Source organism: Mixophyes fleayi, chromosome 10, assembly GCF_038048845.1.
Source record: "Mixophyes fleayi isolate aMixFle1 chromosome 10, aMixFle1.hap1, whole genome shotgun sequence".
NCBI lineage: Eukaryota > Metazoa > Chordata > Amphibia > Anura > Limnodynastidae > Mixophyes > Mixophyes fleayi.
This window is the reverse complement of record NC_134411.1, coordinates 93726451-93753127: the sequence shown is the minus strand read 5'-3', so window position 1 is coordinate 93753127 and position 26677 is coordinate 93726451. Positions and strand designations below refer to the sequence as shown.

The 26677-nt window shown below is 41.3% G+C and overlaps 1 protein-coding gene across 1 annotated transcript in view; it reads left to right on the top strand.

Moving 5' to 3' along the window:
* Window positions 1-21487: 21487 nt before the first annotated feature.
* CHST8 (carbohydrate sulfotransferase 8) overlaps window positions 21488-26677 on the top strand; it is a 260113-nt gene continuing 254923 nt past the window's right edge. The window contains exon 1 of the mRNA XM_075189175.1: window positions 21488-21594. The gene's annotated coding sequence lies outside the window, so the exon portion shown is untranslated. The remainder of the gene's footprint in view (window positions 21595-26677) is intronic.

Genomic DNA, 26677 nt, shown 5'->3' with positions numbered 1-26677 from the left:
GCTTTAAGCTAGGTTTTCATGGACGATTTTCCATCTTGTGTGATCAATCGCTTAAGAAAACACAGTGCTATTAAATTAGATTTGAATAAATAACCAACGTGAGATTAACTGCTACCCCTCACACACCAGCCTAAACAAAATGATTGTATGCTCTATGTAACCCCTGGACATTGTGGTATAAGCTGCCTGGAGTTCTACTCACTGTTGGCGTTGTGTTGCCTCCACCCAGATCAGTCTTTGTAGCGTGCGTGCCAGGTCGCAGAGGAGGACTTTGCCCAACGGGGTCAACTTGGGAAAATGCCTCCTTGAGTCTCCTAAACACAGAGAAACAGCACAGATGTAAATGGGGGACAACTCAATGTGGCATGTTTGTTCTAGTAAGCGAAGGTCATGAGATATATGGTGGGTGTTAAGGTGAAATGAGTATAAGTTGAGCAATACGGTGGATTGGTATAACTACAAATAAAGAGTATAGGTTGACTATGTACAATAGCAGAAAATGAGGATCAATAATATTGGTTGCAATTCATTCTAACAGTAGCAATGGATATCTGCGAAACGTAGTAGCATTCCAATCACCAATGGCGCGCTCACCAGTCAACATATGTCACTGACAACAGTCAGTTCCTTGCGTTGATGAACTTAAAGAATGTTCTTCTATGCCTCCTACAGTTGGTCGTAATATAGTAAATGAATTTATCAGTAGGTTAATTTAGTAACACTGTCTCTACTACTTGAGCTCCTCTCTCAATTACAGGCAAGGTTAAATGAAACTGGCCTGTCATCAATATTGTGACACCGGAAGCTGAATTCCTAGAATAAACCTGTACAACCAGGTTAGTCATTACTGGCATCCAGAATATCTGGAGACACTAATCAAACAGTACAGAAGCTCATATAACAGGAAAAATGCAGGTACTAACACTGCCCGGAATAGTGTCCGAGCAGAAGTCTGGGCTGAAGGTAAATGAGGAATGGTCAATATCCAAGCACAAGGTCAGGGCAGGCCGCACCCAGAGGATGGTCTAAGTTCAAGCAAAAGGTCAGGTCAGGACGCGATCCAGAGAATGTCAAAAACCAAGCAAAAGGACAGAGTTGAGTACTTACCATGGAGAGAGAGAGAGGACATCGACACAGACTGTCGGAAGTGTTGTTGGGCAAGTGGAGTTCGGCACTGTACTCCCAAACTTGGCAGCCAGATATTTGTCCAAGTGGGGGTGTGAGGCTAGTGGTACAAACACGTGAAAAACATATTTATCATCTTAATATAGATAGACATTCTGCAGCGGGAGGGGCCCATCTTGGCCACCGGTAGGACACAGTTGTATCTTATTATTGGTTCAACACACTTGAGCATCACCAGCTCCACCGGGCCCTAATGAGTCTACTTTATAGATATTTTGCATAGCGATGCCTTGTTGGGTGGAAATTCGCCTGAAAATGGAGTGCTGAGCATGCAAGTCGAATTATTGTTGGCAGATTCATTTTGGGGTTTATTAAATTTGATTTTAATAAATAACCAACGTGAGATTAATTGCTACCCCTCACACACCAGCCTAAACAAAATGATTGTATGCTCTATGTAACCCCTGGACATTGTGGTATAAGCTGCCTGGATTTCTACTCACTGTTGGCATTGTGTTGCCTCCACCCAGATCAGTCTTTGTAGCGTGCGTGCCAGGTCGCAGAGGAGGACTTTGCCCAACGGGGTCAACTTGGGAAAATGCCTCCTTGAGTCTCCTAAACACAGAGAAACAGCACAGATGTAAATGGGGGACAACTCAATGTGGCATGTTTGTTCTAGTTAGGGAAGATCATGAGATATATGGTGGGTGTTAAGGTGAAATGAGTATAAGTTGAACAATAGGGTGGATTGGTATAACTACAAATAAAAAGAGTATAGGTTGACTATGTACAATAGCAGAAAATGAGGATCAATATTATTGGTTGCAATTCATTCTAACAGTAGCAATGGATCTCTGCGATACGTAGTAGCATTCCAATCACCAATGGCGCGCTCACCAGTCAACATATGTCACTGACAACAGTCAGTTCCTTGCGTTGATGAACTTAAAGAATGTTGCTCTATGCCTACTACAGTTGGTCGTAATATAGTAAATTAATTTATCAGTAGGTTAATTTAGTAACACTGTCTCTACTACTTGTCTCCTCTGTCTCCTCTCTCAATTACAGGCAAGGTTTATTGAAACTGGCCTGTCATTGATATTGTGACACCGGAAGCTAAATTCCTAGAATAAACCTGTACAACCAGGTTAGTCATTACTGGCATCCAGAATATCTGGAGACACTAATCCAGCAGTACAGAAGCTCATATAACAGGAAAAATGCAGGTACTAACACTGGCCGGAATAAGGTCTAGTGTCCGAGCAGAAGTCTGGGCTGAAGGTAAACCAGGAATGGTCAATATCCAAGCACAAGGTCAGGGCAGGCCGCACCCAGAGGATGGTCTAAGTTCAAGCAAAAGGTCAGGTCAGGACGCAATCCAGAGAATGTCAAAAACCAAGCAAAAGGACAGAGTTGAGTACTTACCATGGAGAGAGGACATCGACACAGACTGTCGGAAGTGTTGTTGGGCAAGTGGAGTTCGGCACTGTACTCCCAAACTTGGCAGCCAGATATTTGTCCAAGTGGGGGTGTGAGGCTAGTGGTACAACCACGTGAAAAACATATTTATCATCTTAATATAGATAGACATTCTGCACCGGGAGGGGCCCATCTTGGCCACCGGTAGGACACAGTTGTATCTTATTATTGGTTCAACACACTTGAGCATCACCAGCTCCACCGGGCCCTAATGAGTCTACTTTATAGATATTTTGCATAGCGAGGCCTTGTTGGGTGGAAATTCGCCTGAAAATGGAGTGCTGAGCATGCAAGTCGAATTATTGTTGGCAGATTCATTTTGGGGTTTATTAAATTCGATTTTAATAAATAACCAACGTGAGATTAATTGCTACCCCTCACACACCAGCCTAAACAAAATGATTGTATGCTCTATGTAACCCCTGGACATTGTGGTATAAGCTGCCTGGATTTCTACTCACTGTTGGCATTGTGTTGCCTCCACCCAGATCAGTCTTTGTAGCGTGCGTGCCAGGTCGCAGAGGAGGACTTTGCCCAACGGGGTCAACTTGGGAAAATGCCTCCTTGAGTCTCCTAAACACAGAGAAACAGCACAGATGTAAATGGGGGACAACTCATTGTGGCATGTTTGTTCTAGTAAGCGAAGATCATGAGATATATGGTGGGTGTTAAGGTGAAATGAGTATAAGTTGAACAATAGGGTGGATTGGTATAACTACAAATAAAAAGAGTATAGGTTGACTATGTACAATAGCAGAAAATGAGGATCAATATTATTGGTTGCAATTCATTCTAACAGTAGCAATGGATCTCTGCGATACGTAGTAGCATTCCAATCACCAATGGCGCGCTCACCAGTCAACATATGTCACTGACAACAGTCAGTTCCTTGCGTTGATGAACTTAAAGAATGTTGCTCTATGCCTACTACAGTTGGTCGTAATATAGTAAATTAATTTATCAGTAGGTTAATTTAGTAACACTGTCTCTACTACTTGAGCTCCTCTCTCAATTACAGGCAAGGTTTATTGAAACTGGCCTGTCATTGATCTTGTGACACCGGAAGCTGAATTCCTAGAATAAACCTGTACAACTAGGTTAGTCATTACTGGCATCCAGAATATCTGGATACACTAATCCAGCAGTACAGAAGCTCATATAACAGGAAAAATGCAGGTACTAACACTGGCCGGAATAAGGTCTAGTGTCCGAGCAGAAGTCTGGGCTGAAGGTAAACCAGGAATGGTCAATATCCAAGCACAAGGTCAGGGCAGGCCGCACCCAGAGGATTGTCTAAGTTCAAGCAAAAGGTCAGGTCAGGACGCGATCCAGAGAATGTCAAAAACCAAGCAAAAGGACAGAGTTGAGTACTTACCATGGAGAGAGAGAGAGGACATCGACACAGACTGTCGGAAGTGTTGTTGGGCAAGTGGAGTTCGGCACTGTACTCCCAAACTTGGCAGCCAGATATTTGTCCAAGTGGGGGTGTGAGGCTAGTGGTACAACCACGTGAAAAACATATTTATCATCTTAATATAGATAGACATTCTGCACCGGGAGGGGCCCATCTTGGCCACCGGTAGGACACAGTTGTATCTTATTATTGGTTCAACACACTTGAGCATCACCAGCTCCACCGGGCCCTAATGAGTCTACTTTATAGATATTTTGCATAGCAAGGCCTTGTTGGGTGGAAATTCGCCTGAAAATGGAGTGCTGAGCATGCAAGTCGAATTATTGTTGGCAGATTCATTTTGGGGTTTATTTGTTGGGTGTTGGCCAGGCCTTGCTGGAGTATAAGAGCCCTAACTAGTCCTGGGTGAGCGAGAGTAGAGCTCTTATATGTCTTCTTATTTTTACCATAGCCACTAATCTTATTCAAATTGTCACTCTACGGTCTATATTAAGAAGTGTTATCCCACTTGCCACACTTTCCCCCCATCTATCACACCGGTTCCTGATCATTCCTTTCACTGTCAAACGTTATGCCCATAATAAACACGCCAACAGGCTTTTCTGTATCACAGGTGTGTTTATTGGGCAAAGGCAGGGCACGTGGGGTTAGCCTTGGTGGACAGTTGAGTCACAAGGCTTGAGAAAAGACCTGGTGGAGGCTTGCCAAATATAAGACAAACCACTGCCCACTTACCACACCCCAATAAACAAGGGTTTGCACACACACAATTTGCATTATAGATCTAGTTTGGGAATCTGGAGACATTGGTTAATACAAACTCAACACAGATAAGGTCATGGTCAGGAATCTAAATTATGACCCCAGCGCTGTGAGTCAGCAATGATAACCACTGTGTCTTTAGGAGAGATTTAGTAAAGGAGAATTTCTAACCTTTTAAGAAAATTACACCTATTTCTCCAAAAGTAAACACATTAAGACCTCATCTCTACACTTAGTTTGTACAGGAAATAAATATGTTCCACTTTTCTGACTCCCCCGTTATCGCCTGCAGTAGAAGAATGACTGAGTTTCCCATAAGATTCACACAGTGTGTCCTGCAGTTAAAAAAACACTCTGCAGCTTAATGGGCCTGTGACCAATGGCGAGAGGCAACGCGGAAAGTTAGGGACTCGATTACCTGACACTCCCAGCAATTCACTCTGGGAAAATTACTTTATCTCTCTGTACTTTCTCTTTATCCAGCTGTAATTTCAGACTAATAACATTGCTTCGTCCCTTTATCCTCTGTGAAGGCTGCAGAATCAGAAGGGTAATTATAAAGTCTATTGCAGCACAAAGTATCCATTCATTGTCGTACACCTTGACGAGAAAGTATGCTCTAGAACGGTGGATAGCCTTAACCCCTACAGTGCATGGATAATTTATAGTCTTTTCCAACCTGGAATCGATTTTCTTCCAGGATATTGTGATGTTAATTCAGAATTAAGGGGTCTGTTTATCATCGATGGCTATTTGGCTGTAGTAACTATCATTCCATATAGCTGCATATCGCAGCGAGACAAGTTGTAGCACCGCCGCTATTTACCATGTCACTGGCAGCCTAACGCTTCTGTAGTTATTGCGCATGTTCGCAGACTCTCCGTCAGCACAGGACCCCAATTAAAATGGTAAACTAACGCCAACTTGAGTTTGCTCACTTGATCAGATCACAGTTCTCCTAGCGGTCTATGGGGACTACAGTAACCAGCGGAAAATAGGTTAAGGCAGGAGAAATCTCTGATTTCCCTTGATATATTGAGAGGAGAGCTGTGATAGCCGTTTTCAAGAGAAAACAGATGTTTTCTCCGGATGTTTGGCTTATGGCAGCTTTATAAAAAAAAAACTATTATCTGGGTATGGGAGGAAATTCCCTGACTTTGAACATAGATAACTATTTTCATTTTTTGTTTATTATTTTTTTAAAGATGAGTAAGTTATATGTATAATTTTCTACTACATTCTGAGTCGTTAATGTTCATTGCCCATATTGCAATGTCGAGCCACGTCATACTACCAGTCCAGCTTACCGACATATTAACATCTGAAGATTCCAAAGCCAACAGCTACCAGAATGGTAAGTAGATGGGTTGATGTGGGTGCAAACATTATGCTTTGGTGGAGTCAATGCCACACGTCTTATGCAACGTTGTGGAGACCCAATTTCATCATGGGTACTCGGCACAAAAAAATAAATAAGAGGGGGCTCCTATCACATCAATAAGGGACGTATGTGGGTAATTACATTTTGAAAATTCTTTATCGAAAATGGAATGGTCTTTTAAGCTGGGTATTTGTTTGCTCTTTATATTTTTCTCAGATTCTAAAAGTTCTGTCTATACTGGCAATACAAATTAAATGCAAAAAAATAATGCATATAGTATTAATCTCACTAATATATTTAAAGGTTTTAGACTTGAAGGTTGGTGGACAATGTAAGAAAGCATTAGGGAAATCCAGCTGGATGTTAGGTTGCAGAGGAAGAGGAGATCAGTGCAGAAAGAGAGAGGCGATGTTCCTCTATACAAGTCATTGGCTAGACCACACTTAGAATACTGTGTCTCACTCTGGAGGCCATATCTCCAGAAGGACATAAAATAAATTGTGCCAAGCTGGCAACTAAAAAGGTTCATGGTCCATATCACAAACTTTTCCAGGAACAATTAACGAACCTCAATATGTATAGCTTGGAGCAGGGAAGGAAGAGGGTGAATATGATAGATGCTTTCAAATATATCAAGGGATTTAACAAGATACAGGAAGGAAGCATTCTACCAAGGAATAGAGGTCGTAGAACAAGAGTAACGGGGGGGGGGGATAGCCAGTTTAGGACATTTGATGAATAATTACTTCCCTGACAGGGTATTACTTCACTGGCATGGTATTGGGTAGGTGGAAAGCCTTCCAACCGAGAGGCTATGTGTGGGATAGACATAAGACTATTCTAAATCCGATAAAAGCTAAGGATCAAATAGGGTCTGAGGTTATAAGTGATAAAAATGGGCATAGTATTAATCATCTTATGCTGGCAACACACAGAGTGATATCGGTGGCATATTGGTCCAATTCCAATGCCCAAGAATGAACCATTCAAAATTGATTAGATCATTTTCTGCCATGACCAAAAAATGCAGTGGTCAATGGCAGTCATCTGTCTGCCCCACTACTACGCCACTCAGCCAAATACTGAAATGTTGGATTAGTCCACCCATGTGTGTGACCATATAGGATCTGGATGCCGACATTGGAGCCAAGTGCCAGGATGCCACGTGTGCAGCTAGGAACAGTTAATTCCCTCTTAGAATAAGCATTTTATTATGAAATGCCAGATTCACACCTCACTAGATTGAAGAAAAAGCAAAAATCAGGATACAAAAATCCCCACCGCTGATCCATCCAAACCCTCCCCAATCATCCCATGGCCTGAAAATCAGGACAGACCGATCAAAATTAGGACTGCTAGGAAGTCTACAAAAAACAAGGACAATCTGGATTCAGCTTTAAAAACGTGTGAAGTTTTCTCAGATTTGACAGATGATCCCACAGAATAAAACCTCACAGATTGAGAAATCTCTCGATTCACATGTATAATCTTACGCCAGAGACAGCCCAACAGAAATCTTATCAGTAAGTAACAAGCATATATGTTGTGACTACGTGTCCCTTCAATCTTCAAGCCATTTGTTAGGTTTACACTTGACTGATGGCTCAATGATGGCTGTAGACAAGACATCAAAAAAACGAATCCGCAAGATAATTATTCCGGGGACACAGCTGTGCTGTGATCACCATCAACATAGCCCTGCAACCCGTGAACACATTCAATTCATTAGATTGAGGAGTGATTGCTCCCACAGTACTGTGAGCCTGCTCTGCGTCCTGGTCTCCGTGACAGTGACAATTAGTGGCTCCATTCATTTTCATCTGGTGTGCTAACATTACATTATAACATTAGCAAATGACATTAGCAAATGACTGCAAGAAATTAAAGTATACATAAAAATAGCGGTGTTTTATATTTGCTCATGAACAGAGTGTTTGCTGCGGCTGTAAACGCTATTACACAGGGCCCTGATGGTAATTCCGTCTTTCAATAATATCTGTAATAAATTTAATATCTGAAAAATGAAGGAAGGGATATGCCAAATATAAATGGTATAGAAGAGTGAAAACCTTCACAGGAGGAAACAGGGTTTTTAAGAACATTACTTTTGTTAAATACCACACCACAATTTTTTATATATATAGAAACATCGCATATACATATACAGTATATATTGTATAATATACAGTGTGGTATCAATGAATTGCAGTATCTTGCAAATTAACATTTTGCACCATGAGAAAGGAAAGATTGTGAGAGGGGTAAATTGACTCCAATGCCAAAATAATGTAGGGTGTCTGCGCAGTCTGGGGGGCGTGGCCAGGGCAATCCGCAATCGGGGGGTGTGACATAGTAAGAGGTGGATCGGAGAAACACAGTGGGATGAAAAAACTTAATCAGTGAGGGTCAAAAGAAGAATCAAATCCATTGAGCTTACAGGTTAGAAATTTCAAGGTTTGTTGATCCAGAGGAAGATAGAGCAAGACCTCTAGAATCATCCCCTAATGTCACCTCACAGGGGTGGGGGGGATTTGGGGAATCCTTTCCGACCCAATATATAGCAATCAAAGCTTTGTATCATCTGCAGATATAGACAACTTACTTTCTAGATCCTCTACAACAGTGATGGGCAACCCAATACTCTTTGGGGGCCACATGGTGTGGCCCTCCACCTTTCAAGGTTCTGCACATTACCCTTAATGTCAGTAATAAGATCAAACAATACATGTAAAGCAGATAGAATGGCCTAGTACTCCATGAACCACAAATTCTCCATCCTACACTAACTTCTTAGCCTCCTATTAACCTGCCAAGGCTCTAGCTGTCTTGTTGGTTTAACACATGATACACAATTTCCAAAAATATTACTTTGGAGGTCCTTGACTTACCTTTACATCTAATTCCCTGAAATATTTTTGAGGACCTTTTTATCTCTTCCTAAGTGTCAATGATACCAACGTGTACCAAAATTGTTGGATCTTGCCCAGCTCCACCCAACAGTCTATGCCAAACTTGAGCATCTGGGACACATCAAAACTGGCAATCATTGTCTTGGTGATTGCTTACCCAATCTGTCCTTCTAATAATTGAGTTACCTATATCCAGCAACTATCTTTCAAATACTGCACTCCGATCTCTTCCAAACTGGAACTCAGTCACATTCTACACTGCCCTATAGGTTTTGAGCGTTGCTTACAATCCAACCCTTACTAGATGTAAGCCCCTATACCTGGAAGGTGAGTACATCTGGTTTTAACTGCAATTTAACGGAGTTTGAAGCATATAGGTCAGTGTAGGACCTGCTTACAATGAGGCACCCATGACGCTGGGATGCAGACTTAAATGTTTTGATCAAAATATGAACCAATACCTCATGTTTTCATTTTGCTAGATACACACAGATATGCAGTGTAAAGGATAAGTGCTAACAACTGTCATGTTGTTATACATATATATATATATATATATATATATATATATATATATATATATACACACACATACTTGAGATAAATATGGTTCTGCATCAGCCACATATAAAAATAGAAACAAATCACACAAAAATGTATAAAAGAATTGGATAAAAAGTCAAACCACTTGACCCCAATCACAAGAATATAAATGTCTGCCTTGCTGCTTCCTATTCCCTTGCTTGGAACTGCTAAATTACTTTAAACGGCACTTACATCTGATAGCACTTAGGAATTACAGCGCGCCTTTATTGTGTACTACTAAGATAGTTTTTAAGTAACTAAAAAGCTTTGTTATGCATCTGCAATTATTAACTCCTGGGGACTGTTTACAGCTAATGAAACACCTTTTTACCCTCTCCCAAATAACTTTATTCAGATTACTCATTTACAAACACAATGTAAATCACCAATAGATAATACTTGTAATATAAATGAACATTTCTTTAAACTCCTCTTACACACGAAAACACTTAGGGCTGATAGCAGAACTCACAAACAGATTGCCGATACAACCAGCACTTGCATGAGCCTGCGTGACATGTATGTGAAAAGGGATTAATCACTACAAGACCACCTGGTCTGCCATAAAATTATTAAAACCCCTGGCAAATTATACTTCAAACTCTCTATTAGTCCAAAACTGCCACCATCAAGATTATTTAATCTTAAATTGGTCCCTTAACTCAAAATACCCTCACAAATTATATACCGCTACAATTCAATTCAAAGTTACCATTACAATCCCCTGTATTTAATTAGCATTTCTAAAATGACCAAGCATAACTAGCACACAAATTTATTAAGAACACAAGGACAGAACGTTACTAAATGGAATTTAATATGACAAGATAGGCTCAATGCTTAAGGTGTAAAAAATAAGATAACAAAACAACACATAGTAATTTAAGATTATGCATAGGAGTTTCTTGCAAAATAAAATGGAGGTATAAAACTACGTAAACAGAAAAAAAAAAAAAGAAACTACTACTAATAAACTAATTAAGGTAATATTATCTAGTGTAGTGAGATTTAAGTTCCTGACTGCCTTATTACGTCCACAATGTAAGATGTGAAAGATTGGTCCCCACAAAATAAGAAGAAAGTTGAGTTTTGCACAATTTTCTGTTCCTTGGCAGACAAACGGGAACTATGACCGTACTTCTGCTTTTCATTTACCAAAACCTCTATTAGATAAGGCACAATGAAAAATCTGAAGTAGCTGGGATTATGTATTGTGTGTGGGATCACAGAAATAAAAAGATTACAATGTGTGGATGTGGGCAGCTGACATCACAGAGAATATTTATTTGTTACTAATGTTTCCTAATGGCCCTAATAACATATTAATTTAGGGAGAGTGCTTCGGTGCTGCAGTATTGTACATCAGTTCAGTATTTTCATCATAATAAGAGATGTGTCATGTGAATGCAGGCTGATTATAGTGAATAATATGTAATTATTATATGATTGTGTTTGTGAGTGAGAAACACAAATAACGTCATTATTCACGCCCTGCAGTGCCGCCTATTGTATAATCTGTATTTGTAAGTCTGAGTCATCAAAATCAGAGTTTACACTTAATGCATTATCATCGGTGTATTATAGTACTGGCTGGCTTATATTTTATGAGATTTGCATATTTATCCTGTTATGGCTATTATATTCTTTTAAAGGACTGATATAAGCAGCACTGTACAATTACCTGGACATTTTCTGAATGCCCTGTACAGATAACTATATATGTGTTTATGCCTATTAACTGAGTTAATGTGTTACTCTTTAAGACCTTGTACCCACTGAATGGAAATATATGTGTTTACTTGCATTTTACTGCTAGTTCAATGCATGTAAACCAGTATGAGAACGGAACCTATTGTTCCAATGTCACAATAACTATTCATGTTTCGTACTTGTGGTCAGGTGCGTTGCAGTTCCATTGCCTAAAGCGATAGCCTGCAAGACTTTTAGACCTTTTTACTTACAGACACTAATCCTATAACTGGTCTGCATGACGGATTTTCCCAAAAGACGATTAGCACCAAGTATGCATATAGCAGATAGATTTTGCAGCTTTTTAGAAAAAGATCCTTACAGTATGATGACAGGGATGGAACTTTGCATCTTTCCTTATGGTACCAGAACACTGCGTCCTTCTACCACCAATCCCTACATCACGCATTTCACAAGCATCTACTAGAGATTACAAAACAATTAATCATGGTTCAGAAGACAGAGATCGGCTGTTTTTTATATAAACTATTTTATCCATTGACATTCTTTCTGTTGGAACCAAAATAGATTCTGAATAGTGACATGAATACTTGCAAAAAAAGATTATTAGTTTAGGACACATTTAATAATATTCTGTCCTTGTGTTCTTAACGAATTTGTGTGCTAGTTATGCTTGGTCATTTTCTAAACGCTAGCTAAAATACAGGGGATTGTAATGATAACTTGATTGAATTTAATTGAATTGTAGAGGTATATAAATTGTCACTACCTATGACCCTATTGGTCGTTTTAAGAATCAGGTCCATTTCTCCCATGAGACACAATTTTTGGGAAAACAGAGACCTTCCCTCCTTTTCCCAGCCTGTCCCTGCTATATGTTGTTGTCCGCCAGTGATTTTATTAGTAGTGATAGCTGTGATGCACTGGCTGCAAGAGGAAGCGGAAGTGATTGATGTCACACCACTCTTCCTCCTGCAATAAATAAGTGTGGTGACCAATGTAGAAGCAGGAGTTATTAAGCGAAGTGCGACTACCAGTGTGATAACAGGGGGAATGGAGGGGTTTGGGAGTAGGGCACTGAAAATGCTGCCTCAGGTGGCTGAAAGAGAAGTATCACTACTGGTGCAAACTGTATCATCTCCAAACCTTCTGCAGTGTCAACAAAATGCTGGTGCAGCTTTTCCCTAATTCAGTGGTAACACCTTCACTCTCCCCAACTTCTGCTCCTCGAAAAAAGCCACCATTTTGCTCTGTAAAACCTATGCGTCCAAGCAGAATCTAGGCAAATTTGCGCAAACTGAAGCATATAGCGGGTCAAAAACTGCAACTGCGCTGCAAAGCTGCTGTTTTGCCTTTTGTCAATTTCCTCTTTTATGTTTCGTTTTTGGTTGCACTTTAAATCCTTTCAGTTAATTCCAAGCAGTTTGACGTCATTAAGCTCCAATATCTTTAATCCTCCATTAGATATCAGCTTTTGGATGGCATGTGATTCTCAGGCATGTCTTCATTCTTCATACAAATGGTTCCCAGTTTGGTGTCAGGCCCAGAATTATACCATGTAATGATTTCACTTGGGGGCCAACGAAAGGAATCCGTCTTCCAGACCGAACTCATTTAAATGTTGATGCTTCCACAATTCTCACTAATTACTGTAGCAGCTTTGTGTGATTCGCATTTAATTCACCATTGGAGTCTCAAGCCAATTAGTTTGCCGATAGGAGAAAATGAAAGATCTAGGAATAAGTAGAGATGAAGGAAGGAGGGAAGCAAAAGGGAAAATAGGAGAAACAAAATGACCAACATTATAGTTAAGAGCAAGTCACAGTTGGCCAAGATGCTCCAGGGCCGCAATGTGGACCCTGGGATTCCAAGGTCTTTGCCAATTTTGGGAAAATGGAAATTTTAAAGCTAAAATGCTTTCACAACTAGATGAACAGTCTTAGCAATAATACATCTCTATAGTAGCACCATAGACGTGCGCACAATAGACACCCGAATAAAGGTGTGGCAGTCCATTTACAACCGCTTGGGAGAAGAACTGTAATACATACATACTAACCAATCGGAGCTACAGCCCACGCCCAGCTGCGACCAGCTCCTCCCATGTTCCATTGCGGAACTGAAGAGCTCTGGACTTCAGAGGTGACTCGCACATAGGAAAATAGACTACATCAGGGTTTCCCAAACCCAGTCCTCCGGGCTCCCTAACAGTGCAGGTTTTCCATATCTCCTTACTGGAGCACAGGTGTATTCATTACTGACTGACACATTGTAACAGATCCACAGGTGGTCCTAATTATGTCACATGTGATCCGGAAAACCTGCACTGTTGGGGAGCCCTGAGGACTGGGTTTGGGAAATCCTGGCCTACACGTTTTATTAATATATGTATTTAATTATAATGTGTGTGTACATATGAAATTGGTGGCACTACTGTGTGGCATAATACGAACTGGGGCACCACTGATTGGCATATCAACTGGGGGGGGCACTACTGTGGCATATTATGAATTGGGAGCATTACTGTGTGGCATAATATGAATTGAAGGCACCCACCAAAAGTCTAATCTGCTCAGAGGGGAAGAAAACCGACATGTTCCCTTTTTCCTTGAGAAGGAACCCGCAGAGCGTGCCCAGGACAAGCTGTTGAAGAGAGCAGGAACTGGCTGGCCTGATTATAGGTAAGTGAAGCGAAGGAGTTGGAGGTAGTGATGGAAGATATGATGATATGTGGAGAGATTCTCATAGGCAAACCGAGGGGGGGATTCCTAGTGCCCGGAAACCCCCCTCCAAGCCTGGGGCACTGTATAATTGAGGTGGCCGGACCCTGCTCCCGCTTCACACGGCTCTGCTTGAAAAGGGAGAGCTGCGTGCACCTAACAGTAGTGCACGTAGCATTGCTCATGTATATTATGGGGATAGGAAAAGTTGGAGAGCAGCCAAGCACGGCCTAAAATTATAGTCACGCCCCCATGCATGCTGGTCACGCCCACTGGCTGCGTGGTGTGGGAACCCCCCTCAACAAATCCTGTGTTTGCTCCCGGTTCTGTGGGACATGATATGGGGAAACTTGAGTGGTTATGAAGATAAGAGGGGGTATTGATGACCTGAAAATAGAGCTAGAGGCGACCTCCTGTGTGGTGCAAGATATACCCTCTGGAAATGTGCCGAGATGTACAGTATCTCTCTGTAGATTTCCCCGGGTGTATATCCTAATGAAATGTGCTGTACACACCTCTGGATAGCACCCACAAAAAAAGCATGCGGTGGCCTTATCTTTCTAAGGCAGTGAGAGGCAAAGTGAAAGAGGTGGAGGGCCTCCAGCCATCAAAGGGGCCACACATGGGAAGGAGGGAGAGCACAGTGCACTTGCTAAGAGAAGTCTGCTGAGGATGCCAACCAGCTTCCCAGAAACAGCTGGAAGACCGGAGAGGGAATTACAGGAGTGCAACAACACACCAGGGAGTGCACAAAACAACTGAAATGGAGTAAAAAAAAGCCAGTGAAGCAGGAGTCTTTCTGCACAATAATGCTCAAATAATAGCACAAAGCCACCGGAGCAGACAGCTCTCTGCTACAGATATGCAATAAGAACTATGAATAGGAAAGGAGACAGGCACTGAATCTTAAATACATTTTTCCATTCCACTGGAAGACTGTCAAATCATTATGTGCCAAGCAAATTACTATGTACATATGTTTATATAAGCAGGAAAATGTATGTTTTATCCTTGATGTATGGTTTCACTGATGCTTTATATTATCTAATAGCAGCAGCTGGGGAGATGATTGGGAAACAGCGCTGTGCCAATAATTGGTCTTCACATCAAGCCGGGCTGCGGAGCTGCTACGTATTTCAAGCAGACGGAGTCCATCGGCATTTCACTACTGGGAGTGATGTTCCGTCAGCAAATAGTCAAGATTCAGTCCACACTAGGTTTAGCCAAGATACATTATCTTGCTTCAGAAGACAAGGGCGTTCGTATCCCATTTACTGGTTTATACGTAGTCGTAAAACAAGAATATATATTTAATTAAAAAATAAAAACAACCTGTTGTAGGATTTGGGAACAAAAAGACGACCGTTAAAATTGTGGATGAATGAAGTTACACCATATTGTCTTGGACTTTATTAAATGTGGGGATCATATGGGATCTATTAACTGCTTCTTACACATGTAGACTATTGATTCACTCATTTGAACGTATCCTTTTGTCCCCATAAAATGCTGCTCAGGGGCCCATGTAGAGTTGGCACCCCGATAGTAAGTAGAAAAGGACGCACACATGAAAAAGTGGATTTACTTGCTCAGTCGGAAGCAGGGCCATCTTTTCCATTGGGCACGATGGGCAGCTGCCTGGGGGCCCCACGGGCAAGGGGGCCCCATAGGCACGGCTCTTAATGAGAATAAATAATCCTGCAAAAGAAAAAAACCTGCAAAAAAAACCTACAAGGGTCACTGAGCAAGTACATCTATCTATCTCTATATATCTATATGTATCTGCATACATCTATATATCTATATCTAGGGGCCCCGGTGCACTGCTTTGCCCGGGGGCCCATAATGTTGTTAAGATGGCCCTGGTTGGAAGCATCTCGAGATGCGTTCAGCTGTAATTCACTATGCTCCGTGTGATGAGTGTGATATACACAAGAGATAATAGTGTCTGGACACTAAAACCAAATAGGAATCTTCTTTCCTGCTTCTGTCAGAATGAAAAGATCAAATAAGCAATGTTAATCGATGGCCGCGACTTGATATAATGTAGCAGCCGCGCTAATGAATGCAGTAGTATCATTTAGAGGAGTCCATTCGCAATAAACCAATCAGAAGCGGCTAGATCGCTGATTGTTATTATCATTGCACATTGTTGGACCAGCACTCACAAGACATATGATTCTTGTCTCTGGTATCTTTGTCTGTTTGAAAAAGTGGAGATGTTGCCTATAACAACCAATCAGATTCTAAATGTCATTCTGTAGAATGTACTAAATAAATGATGACTAGAATCTGATTGGTTGCTATATTCATTTTTCAAACCCACAGTTTAGTAAATATACCCTTAGTTATACTTCTGTACTCGTCTTCAGTTTGCCCACTCCTGCCCTATCCATCGTTACAAAAACAAGGAGTTGTAAGTGTGAGGTGCACATCTAGACCGGCTGAGGTCTGTCTGTATTAATCTACACTAAACATGCTTCATGGCAACAAATTTAAACAGACAGCATTTATTTCAAAGGTTTCAGATTTAAAAATGGAGCCCTAGTCATTTCCGACTTACAAAAAGTTTGCAGCAACAATTTTTCCCCAGCTCTATCACACAGATAGACTTTCCTAAGGCACCAGTTTAAGAGACTCGCTGTTTTCTTAATCAGCTAAAACAAAACACGTTTTGGGGTAAACGGAGGTCCTCCAGCTTGTCTGGTTAAATATACAATTTGTATATAGTATACCTATTATCAGGTTAATTTTCGATACTTATCTTTATACTTAATATTAACTTGATGTTTACTCGCAATTTTAGCTCTACTATATGTTGCAATAACTGTTATGAATAAAACAGATTTTGTGCATTATATAGATTTTTCTATTATACTGTGATATTTATACTACTACATGGTATTGCAGCTATTCTTTAACTGTAGTTATTAAGGACGTTGCTTTTTACATCTATGTTTGTATAGTTGTCCTTAAGGCTAACATAGATTGCCCGCTATACTTCTGAGAGATAATTGCCTTCATTTATTCAGTAGTGGTGAACCGGGGAGTAATAGACGTTGCAATGATATGCTTAATGTTGTGGCTTATTCTTGAGCTAACGGTATAAAGTATATAGAAAAAAAACAGTTATTAGATACAATAAAGGTGTGGGCCTTCTAAGGCAAGGTGGAAACACTCAATAGAATATGTCCATATATTCACTCCCTGTTATATAGAGACAAAGAGAGTGGCAGCCTTCCTAAGCCCCGTCACTTGTCATTTTTTCTTATACGCATAAAGATGAACAACAGAGGTGTCCAGTGGTGCATTAATTAAAGAGAATAAAGTCAATGCAGATACCAGAATAATATGTGGCTGTCATTCTCCTGAATGGGGCATATATCAGGAAGGTAATAGCACTTAATGAAAAGTTTTAGGAGTAACCCTACGCGTTTCGTCATGTTCTATTTCAAATATGTTTCTATATTTGTCTGTAATGTATTGAACTATATAATCATGAAGGATAATTGCCTTAATTTATTCATTAAAGACCTTTACTGTTATCTAGTTCTGAGCTAGTCAAGGCCGCTGGGTTTAAGCAAATTTCTAAACAACTAATACAATTTGTGGTTATTATACAGAATTTTGGCCTTGTAAAACAACACCTGTTGAAAGCTAAGACAAAATCTTGCACTTTCCCCTCTGCTTTTAACTGAACGTTCAAAACATGTCCTGAAAGCCCCCCCAGCAGTCCAGTGTACGATGTACTTAGCGAGTGCTCACACAGAACTTTATTGTATTTTACCGAGCGTTAACTCTTATGAATGCTACAGTAGAAACAATGTAGAAACAAGAATAAAGCAAACGCTTATCACAAAAAAGAAGAGTATTCAGGTTCATCTGCTTACGTTATGCTTTGTACTACCAGCACTTTAGGCTTTAGAAATATGCATTTAACGCTCCTGATTTCAGCAACAGTGTGCATGAGGCCTTAAGGACGTTGGCAGCAGATCATTTATGTTCTGTAAGTTGTAAAATGGGGCATCCATGGCTCCGATTGGTTTTTCCAGCACATCCCACAGATGCTCAAGGGGAAAGAGATCTGGGGAATTTGGAGGACAAATGAATGGAATTGCAACTGCACACATTGGTGTAAGATCCATCTATCACCATGTGCAGTGCGGAATCGCAACAAGATACGCTACGCAAACTGACGTATTTCCGAGCATGAATCAGGCCCAGAGTGTATAACACTTCCACTGAGACATATTAGCCAGAGTTAGAATTCACTTGCCCTCATACTTCTGTAGTGTGTTTGGACTGATGTGAGTTCTCTGTACAGCGCTACGGAATTAATGGCGCTATATAAATAAATGATGATGATTGCATTCTGCATTACTACTCAACTTAACTGCATTTTCCAATTGCATTTTTACTGCACTGAAAATTTATCATACCGGTAGCATTTATTCCAAGTTTAATCCCCGGCTGCCATTCCTTCTTTTTATTCCCAACACAATAAACGTGCCAAAGTGGATTATCCAGAAGTACTCGTGTAATTATCGTGTCTGGGGGAGTCTGGCAGGTATTCCCAAGCCAACCTTTGCTAGGAGGTATTATTACCTTCTATTACCTAGTGGGAGCCAAGTGCTGATTTCGGGTGGAGGCACTGCCCCAGGGAAGATGAGAGAGACAGAACATCATACTTGACAACTTTTTGTTTTTTTTTGTTCACTCCGGGAGATCCCAGAGGCAGGGCCGTGCTAGAAGGGCAACCACCCGGGGCGCAATGCTGAAGAGGGGCGCAGTTTATGAATATTTTAGGTCCCGTTGGTCAAAATTGAGGACTAGGGGGGGCGGCAGTTTTCATTCTTGCCCCACGCGCTAAAATTTTAAGTTACGACTCTGCCCAGAGGGGAGGCCTAGTGCACTCGTGAGGGCAAGTCAGCGTGCTGAGAATTGCGCCATTTTGGCCCCCGACCCCTGCGACAACAAAACACACATTCAATAGTAAAAATATGAAAAAACCTGCCCTAATGGCTAAAAACCTGAATCTTGAGTTTGCATTCAAAGCATCTGGGCTACATTTATATATAAATATATTTACAAGTTAAAATTCACGTACTTGGTTGTATTAAAATATAGTTCATTTTGCCAACTTTCATTTTAATGAGCACAATAGTAGTTGCAATTGTCTAGTATCTAATAAAACAAATCGCAGTAATGAGACTGAAGAGGGCTGTTATTTTCCTGGACCTGCGACCTCAATCAATGCAGAAATGGGAGACTAGCATCACAACAATGTACTTTGCTATTATGCAAAATTAATTAATCAAGGCACTCTGATTATTATATTTACATCACATTAACAAGGGACTATTTAGTGTAACTAATTCATTTGCAAAAAACATGGGGATGTTACAGGAGAATACTGTATGTTTTATATTCTGGTACTATATTGACTACTAATCATTCCAAATAAATGAGATACAACAGCCGAGGTCTGCCCTCAAACAACATGGCTGCTACCTGGAAACTTTGCTTCTGTCTGTAAGTAGATTGCCAGTCAGGAAGAATTGTTGCAGGATAGATTAGCAAATTTACGTCTAATAAACCCTAAACTAAATTTTATACTGACTTAAATCTCCACAGGCTTGGTGTCAGTCGGAAATTACACATTTGCAATTGATTGTGTCGAATAACACCAGAAAAAGATTAAATATGCTCCAACTGTATTTCCTATTTCAGAAGCTGGAACCAGGAAACATTAAACCTCCTTCAGAAAAACCATCAATATGAAATCCAAAGACGGTCCTTAATTTCTGCAACTGGAACGCACGTACACCTGCCACCCTCACCCCTGGGGATTGCAGCCTTCATTAGATTTGCATTCGTTTGGATGAACAAGACCTTTGTTCAAATAGAGCACAGCTGCTTCCCGGCACTGCAAATGTAGAATGGCAGAGATGTGTCGTGTTTGAAAAGTTATAACACTGATCTGCTCTTTAACTGCCGTATCACACAAATGACTTCCTTGTCTGTTATTACTAATGGTTCAATAAAACAAAAATACATGCACCTGTTGCCTAAACACAGTAGAAGCAGCCAAAACCAATAAGTATGAATTAATATGAGCAGTGTATGAGAATGTAGCTTAACTCCTAGGTCGGAACCAGTGATATCAATGAGGTGGGACTGGTTTCCTCAATGGCGGCACGGGCTTGGTTTGCCATGTCACCTGACCAATCACATGTTGCTGTGTTGTTTAGATCTCCCACCTGGGGGTAAATGTATTAACATGCGGGTTCTTCAACACCCGCGAGTTCAGCGTCTTCGACGATTAAATTTAAAGCGACGCTGCATTGTAAAGGGAAACTTCCCTTTACAATGCAGCGCCGCTTTAAATTTAATCGCCGAAGACGCTGAACTCGCGAGTGTTGAAGAACCCGCATGTTAATACATTTACCCCCTGGTTTTAAATTATTCTTTCATTTGTTCCTACTTTATCTGTTCACCCCCTCCCTCTAGAATGTAAACTCTCATGGGCAGGGTCCTCTCTACCTTATGTCTCATGTTCGTCCACTGTTCGTTTACCTCGTATGTCCCTTGTCGTGTCTTCTGCTGTGTCTAGTGGGAGTCCTATGCTGTTTGCTCACTCACAGCCACGGTATTCGTGCCAGCGTCTGTATTGTCCACACATCGCTCATTCTCTATTTGCACCTGACATTGATCTGTGCGCCGTATAAACGATGACGATGAAGTCTAATTTCTGCCAGAGAAATATTCTATTTTTTGCTCAAATATGGAATGAGACACACATTCCTCATAAAAAAAATTATTTTGGGTCATAAGGCTCAAAGGAACACCAGTAAAAGTTCCAGTTTTGCAACAGAAGTCCTGGAAAAGAGCAACCTTAAGCCATAGGAAAGCCTCTCTAGCTGTGGGCGAACCTAGCACCCAGCAACCCATGTAAACACACTGGTAAGGACAGTGTTTCCCAAATCCAAGCCTTAGGGAGCCCTAATGATGCCTATCAACTTGTATATGTGTATATATATATAGAGAGAGAGAGAGAGAGAGAGAGAGAGAGAGAGATACACACACACACACACATATACACACACACATGAGATTAACAATATATTATATTTATATATATATATATATATATATATATATATATATATATATATATATATAGATATTTGTGTTTTTTTACTGTGTGTGTTTCATCTGTATGGTTTTTCCCACCTTTACATGTCTGTGCAGATACAATCACCCTTGAGTATTGATCAAAGTGAGGCCATCCCAAGTACTGGCAGGAGCATGCTCAGTGTGCGCCCACGAAACATCCTGTGACATCATCAAACTCCACGAAGTCTGCCAGCTTTCATTGGCTCTGAATGGTCACATGGTATCACTGGCACAGACTCCCCAGTCCAAACAAGTGTCTAATAATGTAAATAACACTGAATGCATTTTATGAGGGAGCACAGAAGATGGAGCCCAGACTTATACCAGCATGTGGTATGTGTGTTAGTAACTGCACATTATGTATTTACTCAGGTTGAACTGCTAATGTTTTTCAAAACTGCATGACAGGTCCACTTTACTTTACTCCTGGCTAATAACTAAACCACATTCACCACATATAACTGTTTACAGGTCTAAAATCTGACCCATTATTCTGTCCAACTAGAGCTATTAAAGGAGCTAAAATTGTAATGCACAAAGCAATTTATTGCCTGCAAGCTGGAAAACTGAATTTCAACCTATACATCTATAGATTGACTAGTAATCTAATTACTTTTACTTTGTGATCACACGCTGATCAGCCATCGCCGTACAAATGAACGCAAGCAGCAGTACTTAGTGCTTAGATTGACACTGTGAGAATTTAATATACAGTTACCGCAGAGTAAAGTAAAAGTTAAACATTAGTGTGGTTATCTTGATTTCTGAGTCAAGCCGCCGAACACTTCATTTGATACGTTTAATCAAGAGCCTGGAGCGAGGAACAAATATAGCACAAAAGGTGGGCAGATCAGTGTTTCGTATACATGAGAAAGACGTAAGTTGCCAGTCTGGTTGCTAAGTGATTGTACGGATGTAAAGATGTAGGTTCTTTGTTGGAAACACTATTAGTTGGTGTTGTGAGTTGGTCAATTCAATGTAAAAAAAAACTAAACGTCTTTGAGCAGTAGGTTTCAGGCGTAGCAATACTGGCTGGGCGATAGGGCTGAGTACAGGGGCATAAATACCGTGGGAGCAGCGGACTGCGGTGGCGAGATCGGTATCACCAGGCCGCTACCCAGATTACGCCATGGGGCCGGTGGCGCACAAATACATTACAACTAGTGATCTGAAAGGATACCTGCACATAAATCAGGAATTATCTTTGATCATTCTAGTGCAAGTCGCACAAAACAAAACACGTGTAATGAATTTCTGTAGGTAACTGATCTCTTACGCTGTGTTAGTAAATTTATCCATCTCATTACACAAAGCTTCTTCTATTAGATTGGACCAGTCACCTACACACAGTGGAGGAAGGCACAGCGTTTAGCTTATCAATTGACCAGGAACCAATGGCGCTAGCACAGCGGTTAATATTGCTGCCTCACTGGCGCTGGGGTCATGGGTTCAATTCCAACCAGTGGCCCTGTTTGCCTGGACTTTGTATGTTCTCCCCGTGTTTGCGGGGAATTCCTCCCACAGTCCAAAAACACACTGGTGGATTAATTAACAAGAAGGACCCTGGTCTCCGTGTGTGTGTTAGGGAATTTAGACTGTAAGCTCCAGTGGGCAGGGACTGACTGATCACATATTCTCTGCACAGCGCTGCCTAATGTTCAGTGCTATATAAATAAATGATAATAAAATAGTGCCTCAGTGATAGTACTAGTGCCTATTGATAGGCTGATTTAAAAGGGAACTATTTTCCAAGTTATGGGCAACCAGATACACCTCAAGGGCCACATGGGTGTCCCTCTTGCCTTCAAAAGGGGCCACACATTAAACTTATTCTCGGTAATAAACTAAACAATGCATTTAATCAAAGAGACACTTATCTGTAATAACATATCGGTAGATATTTTAAACAAGTGCCACAAGCTGTAACAGACAAATCTGACAGTACATCAGGATGGAGCTGGGGGCCACAGATGAAGGATCGGAGGGCCCCTGATGCCCGTCTCTTTACTAGCCCATACTTGCCTACTTTCAGGAAGTGCAGTCCGGGAGAGGGGCGTGACTAGAGGGCGGGGCACGGCCAATTGCGTCATTTTGCCCCCCCCCCCCCTCCCCAAAAAAGAAAATGCCATTGTTGCAGGGGCGGGGCCAAAATTATGTGATTCAACGCAAAACGCGTTATTTTGTCCAGGGGATGCGGGAGACTTCCCTGCTCTCCAGGGAGTCCTGGAGACCGACCCGGATTTCGGAAGTCGGCAAGTATGTACTAGCCTATAACAAATATGACTTTTTGTTCATCCTTATTTGCATCCACCTTGATTTACAGAAAACTGGAGTAAAGATAATTGTTTCTTGTATATAAATGTATACAGTAATACAGTACGAACCGCACTGTGTGATATCTCCCATCAGCCCCCGTTACTCTGTAATTACTTCTCTGGAACGTCCCCTACTTTGGTTAATGCTACAGACTGTCCTGTTAGAAACATATTTTTGTTATTTGTTTGTCACGTCTGTTGATTGACAAAGTAAAACCACCAGATGGCTTTACTGTACATTATTCCTATTGCATGAGAAGTGTCATCATTCTGATATGTATAATTAGAACCTACTTCTTCTGCTACTGGCACACGTTGTACTAAGAGTCATGTATTTATTCCTGGGGGTGGCAGGCTCTGGGGTCTGCAGATATTATGTAGCAGGTGGGAGACGTTGCAGAATAGAAGAATTATTCTGTGCTTTGCCTATAATATTATATTATAATAGTGCACGGGCCTCTGTTATCGAACTGATGCGGAGAGATGTAGAAAATTAACAATAGATGTTTATTTGAGAGCAGGGATACGTTGCTAGCTCTGTCTCTCTTCTGAGTTGAAATAGGAGTTGGTGGAGAGTCAGGGACTTTTAAAGCATCTCCGGATGCATCCCATTGGACACACAGCACAATCCTACTGGGAACGGTACAATTCCAAGCTTTGCCGGAGTCCTCTATAGCTCATCCGACCCAGACAGGAACATTAACCCCAGAAATTGGAAATAATTACCATTTTATTCCTCTAGAAGGATGGAGAAACATGTAGCTAGCAATCCCGCCTGTGACTCTAATGAGTGACTTATTGCAACATACATTAATCAAACTTGCCAACTTTTCCTCGTTGGCTTCAGGGAGATCCCGGGGGAGCTGGGCGTGCGGGGGCGGGGCTTGACGAAGCACAACATTTTGGCCCCCGCCCCCTAAACGATTGTCACAATGTTGGCCAATTACAGCAAGGGGTGGGGCTATGATGACGCAATATTTGCATCATTAAGCCACCCCCCACCCATTATCTATTGCGGGAGCACGGGAGGTCTCCTCGAAATGCAAGAGTCTCCCGGACATTCCGGGAGAGTAGGCAACTATGCGTTGAAAAAAAGCAGCTAATGAATCTCTAAAGACTGAAGTGTCTTTTACATTTCTGTCTCCAATACTGAAGTCATGTTGTCTTACCTGTCAGTCTTTGATTAAATCTTGGTCTCCATGAAAATGGCCACCTCCTTAGGTATCAATACACGGACATAGGACACAATTTCTGAACTGTGTCATCATGCCACAGATGGCGAAGCCAATCACGTCTTGTACTGGCTCAGCATCAGGGAGAATGACAGACTCTTCAGGGAGTGAGGGAGATCACCCCTATTTCAGGGAGTCTCCCTGACATTCAGGGAGAGTTGGCAAGTATGACATTAATACCTATATCAACCTTTTTCCATGAAGGCTGCATTGCATATTAAAAGTGATTTTCTAAGTGTTTGGATGTCTGCAATCATTTGTTGCTTTATACTTCTTTTCCTGAGTTTCTAGGCCACATGTATGTGAGCTAGTTTCAAAGGAAAATATAACCGCAGTTTATTTTCCTATACATGTTCAGGAAAAACTATGGATGTGTTTATTCCACACGCACACAAACAAAGAAATAGATTTACATTAAATAATGTGAACTGGGGTTAGTGGCCTCACTCATTAAGGAACGTTAAGCAAAAGTTAACAAGTAAGATAAATCCATGTTGCATTTGGGGGGGGGGGGGGGTACATTTAAAATGTGATGGCAGATTTATAGTTGGGGTAGGGCATGTCATAGACCAACTTTAAATTTTAGTGTACAAATAAGCTATCGAGTATTTTTGTGCTACATGAAAAAACAGTCAGTATTTTCCTTATGTGCAATATAATAAAATCGTTTGCACCCCTTGCATTGCAACATGGTTTAGTCCAGAAAACTTGAGTAAGAAAACTTACTCAATTTTTTGCTTAACCATCCTTAATGAATCAGGCCCAACATCTTTTTTTCTTACAAGGTAAAATTAAAGAGGGATGCTAGTTTATTTTATATCCCAAGTAATAATGAGATGGTTTGCATTGTTCTTTGTTTGTGGTTAAAAAACCGCAAGTCTCATCAGCATCTCTGAGGGTTGTTATGCAGGACGCTGCAACGTTTTAACACAATGAAAGAGCAGTTGTGATGGTGGCCTCATATATTGCGTTGTATTGAGTAGAGAAGGGAGCGGTTGGTGAGAGCCCAGAGTACTATGTTTTCATACTCACTTGATACAGGTTGGATGAAATCCCCAGCTCTAAAATGAATATAAATTTGAAATAACTTATAAATAATTTTAATATTTGCTTATTTTTTCATCGTAAGGAACCAGAAACATTTATCCAATTTGCAGGTCATGTTATTATTGGCTTCCTATCTGTTTCAGAATTCAGTTCAAGCTCCTTACCCTCTCGCCCCCACCAACCAACGCTTATCCTCCTTACATCTCTGGCCTTGTCTCGAGCTACATAGTTACCCGGTCACTCCGTTCCGCTTCTGACCGCTGCCTAAATTCATCTTGTTACCTCCTCCCATACTCGACTCCAAGACTTCTGCCGTGCAGCCCTCATTCCTTGGTACTCCCTACCCCACCTGACTCAACTCTCCCCCAACCTTCAGTCCTTCAAACGCTCACTCAAAACTCACCTTTGTAAACTCTCCATTTTCTCCCAGCTGGTCCTACTGTCTCTCACCACCCCTCCCTCTAGAATGTAAGCTCGCATGGGCAGCATCTTCTCTACCTATTGTCCCACGTCTGTCTTTTGTCTGACTCCCTTGTACGTCCTGTCATGTATTTTGCTCATACTTGCCAAATCTCCCAGAATACCCGGGAGACTCCCGAATTCCGGGTAGGTCTTCCAGACTCCTGGGAGAGCTGCCAATTATCCCGCATCTGCACACTTCCTAGGGAAGTGGGCAGATTTGAAGCCTCCATGATGCAATTCTCCGGGAATCGCCATCATTTTGGCCCACCCCCGTTTTAAAATTACAGGTTTGCGTCATTACGTCACAGGGGGCGGGGCAAAAATAATGCGATTTGCGAAGCCCCGCCCCCTCACGCCCAC